Source organism: Balaenoptera acutorostrata, chromosome 5 (assembly GCF_949987535.1).
Source record: "Balaenoptera acutorostrata chromosome 5, mBalAcu1.1, whole genome shotgun sequence".
NCBI classification, from domain to species: Eukaryota; Metazoa; Chordata; class Mammalia; order Artiodactyla; family Balaenopteridae; genus Balaenoptera; species Balaenoptera acutorostrata.
This window is the reverse complement of record NC_080068.1, coordinates 127,079,092-127,082,489: the sequence shown is the minus strand read 5'-3', so window position 1 is coordinate 127,082,489 and position 3,398 is coordinate 127,079,092. Positions and strand designations below refer to the sequence as shown.

General features: G+C 39.1%; 1 pseudogene; it reads left to right on the top strand.

The window, feature by feature from the left end:
• Nucleotides 1-1,365: 1,365 nt before the first annotated feature.
• Nucleotides 1,366-2,433, top strand: LOC103013600 (ribosome biogenesis protein BRX1 homolog; annotated as a pseudogene).
• Nucleotides 2,434-3,398: the final 965 nt, after the last annotated feature.

Genomic DNA, 3,398 nt, shown 5'->3' with positions numbered 1-3,398 from the left:
GCTGGCACTAAGCAGAGGCTGTCCACTCTTAGATGGAGCATTCACTCTGCACTTGTCCACTATTCCCACCGATTTTTATTACACTCCACAGGTTTTACTTATCTATAAACCCTGAGTGGCCCTATAGAAATTTCAATATGTTAAATCCATAGAATAAGTTAATTTTTAAGAAGTTATAGATATTACAATTGCCAGGCTATATAATTTGAATTTCATCTTATGAGATTTTACTATATACAGTTTTTAACAAAAGGTTTATGCTTTTGAAATATGTTTTTTGAACATTAAAAATAGTTCTAATCATGTCCCTGAAGATGCTAGAATCAAAGAAGTCTACTCAGGAATCAGGAAAAGATAGAATCATGAGCCAAGAAGGAATTTGATTTTAGAAGATCATTGCTTTCTTATAGGTGGGAGAAAAATTTAACAGAATAGAGTAGTAAAAGGCACATTTGGGATGAGGCTGAATATGAGAGTAGATATAAACACTATCTACTCATGTTTCTGGATTAGAGATTGGATTCGCCACAAACTACTACTCTGATTGAAACTGAGCAGGACCCTGTGGGGTCCTCTCAGGTACAAACCCTTTCCATGTCCCCAATTTCTTTTTTGTAGGAAATAGGCTTCATTGAGCCTCCTTGACCTTCCCTGAGTTCCAATGGGCAGATTCAAACAGTTGCTAATCAGGGAAGAAACGGGAAGTAGAAACAAGGGAGGAGCAGTCAAGAAACCATAGTGCAGAAAAGAGGGAGGGTCCTGGTTCCCCCTCCAGGAATATACCTAATAGAGAATCATTGAGTTCTTTTTTAGGAACCTGCCTGCACCCTGGCTGAGCATGAGTCCTGGATCATCACCTTGTTACCTCACCACCAACCTATCAGAAGAAAGTCACATACCCTGCAACCTTCACCCCAAATTTTGCCTATAAAAACCTCTCCCCACAAACCATTGAGGAGTTCAGGGTTTTTGAGCATGAGCCACCCGTTCTCCTTGCTTGGCCCTGCAATAAACCTTTCTCTGCTGCAAACTCCAACATTTAGGTTTGTTTGGCCTCACTGTGCGTTGGGCCCACGAACTTGCATTCAGTAACGTTAGTAGGTGGGGTATTTGGAGGGTGACTAGGATTATTACTGCCCTTATAGAAGAGGTCTGAGAGAGCTCCCTTGTCCCTTCTGCAATGTGAGACTACAACAAGAAATCTAGGACCCAGAAGAGGACCCTCCCTGGACCATGCTGACACCCTAATCTTGGATTTACAGCCTCCAGAACTGTATGAAATAAATGTTTATTGTTTTTAAGCCACCCAGTCTGTGGTGTTTTGTTAGAGCAGACTGAATGAATTAAGACAACTCTTGGAGCAAGATGGCGGTGACGAAGAGGAAGCGGCGTGGAGGCCCGGCATTTCAGGCGAAAAAGCTAAAAAGAAACAAAAAAGATGATAAGCTGCCTGCTAAGCCGAGCGCCGTAGCAGAGGAGGCGGAGGAGGAAGAGAGAGATCGTATCCCAGGCCCGGTTTGCAAGGGCAAGTAGAAAAATAAGGAACGGATTCTCATCTTTTCTTCTAGAGGAATAAATTTAAGAACAAGACATTTAATGCAAGACTTGAGAATGTTGATGCCTCATTCTAAAGCAGATACTAAAATGGATCGTAAAGGTAAGTTATTTGTGATTAACGAGGTTTGTGAAATGAAAAACTGCAATAAATGTATCTATTTTGAAGCTAAGAAAAAACAAGATCTCTATATGTGGTTTTCAAATTCACCTCATGGACCATCTGCTAAATTCCTTGTTCAAAATATTCATACCCTAGCTGAGCTAAAGATGACTGGAAACTGTTTGAAAGGTTCTCGGCCCCTCTTGTCTTTTGATCCTGCTTTTGATGAATTACCACATTTTGCTTTGTTAAAAGAACTCTTAATTCAGATCTTTAGTACAACCATAGTATCATCCCAAAAGTCAACCATTTGTGGACCATGTGTTTACGTTCACTATTTTGGATAATAGGATATGGTTTCGGAACTTTCAGATCATAGAAGAAGATGCTGCTCTTGTAGAAATAGGACCCCGTTTTGTCTTAAATCTCATAAAGATTTTCCAGGGAAGTTTTGGAGGACCAACTTTGTATGAAAATCCTCACTACCAGTCACCAAACATGTATCGGCGTGTCATAAGATCCATCACAGCTGCAAAATACAGAGAGAAACAGCAAGTGAAAGAGGTGCAGAAGCTGAGAAAGAAACAACCAAAGACTATTCTTCCCCATAATCCCACTGCAGATGTTTTTGTTACATCAGCTGAGGAAAAGCCGATAGAAATACAGCGGGTAAAACCAGAGCCAAAAGTAGATTTGAAAGCAAGAAAGAAAAGGATTTATAAAAGGCAAAGGAAGGTGAAACAGAAGATGAACCGTGGGAATGCAAAATGAATCAATGGATAACTAATTTGTTCTCAGTTGTTTTATATTTATTTTATGTTCAATGTGTAAATACTTTTATTATTCGGGACGACCTTATATCTAACTAGTGTGACATTTAAAAGAGAAAAATTAAGATTTTGTGGCTTCGGTGGGGGGGGGGGGGTTCCTATGTTTTTCTAAATAAAATATCACAAGAACTCAAAAAAAAAAAAAGACAACTCTTAAATTTTCATCTTCCATAGTAAAAATCAGAAGTTAATATATAAAACTAATTTTAAAAATTAACATAAGCATATTACTTAGGAATTTAGAGCAAGCACAGCAAATGCAAAAGGAAACAATTAAGAGTTGAAGATGGTCACCTCCAGGGTTACTTCCAGGGAGTAGAGACGGGAGGGGAAAGGAGTAGTGGAGAACGATGGAACAAAGAATAACTTGTTTATTACAGAAAGCTTTATAGAAATATTGTCATTTACTAGCATTTATATATGTAACTTTAATAAAATATAAAAGTCATAAAATAAAAATTTATCATATAACCACTTACACACATAATTTGGTCAAAAGACCTTATTATCTTCTTGATGCTGTATGAGCACGTATAACCTTAAAAAGGCTGTACTGCTTTCCCAGCACCCTCCACCCCAGAGACCCTCAACTACAGCCAGCTTTCTTTTGTTAAGAAACAAAATTCAACAGAGTAAATGTGAAGATCTAATTGGTTTTATTCAACGATTTATGAATCAGCAGTGTCCCATCTAGCAACTAGAAGGGCACTCCAAGGGATTGTACAAAATGGAAGGTTTTTATAGGAGGAAGGGTGGGGTTAGGGAGCTGAAAAGAAAAGAAAGGATTATTTTTAGGCCAGGACATCTTACTCGGGGGGTGGGGAAAGGACCAGCAGGGGTTTAATCATGCAGATGGTCTCTTCTTCCTCGAGGATGGAGAGGGCCCATGTGACAGATCACCACGTTGGTGC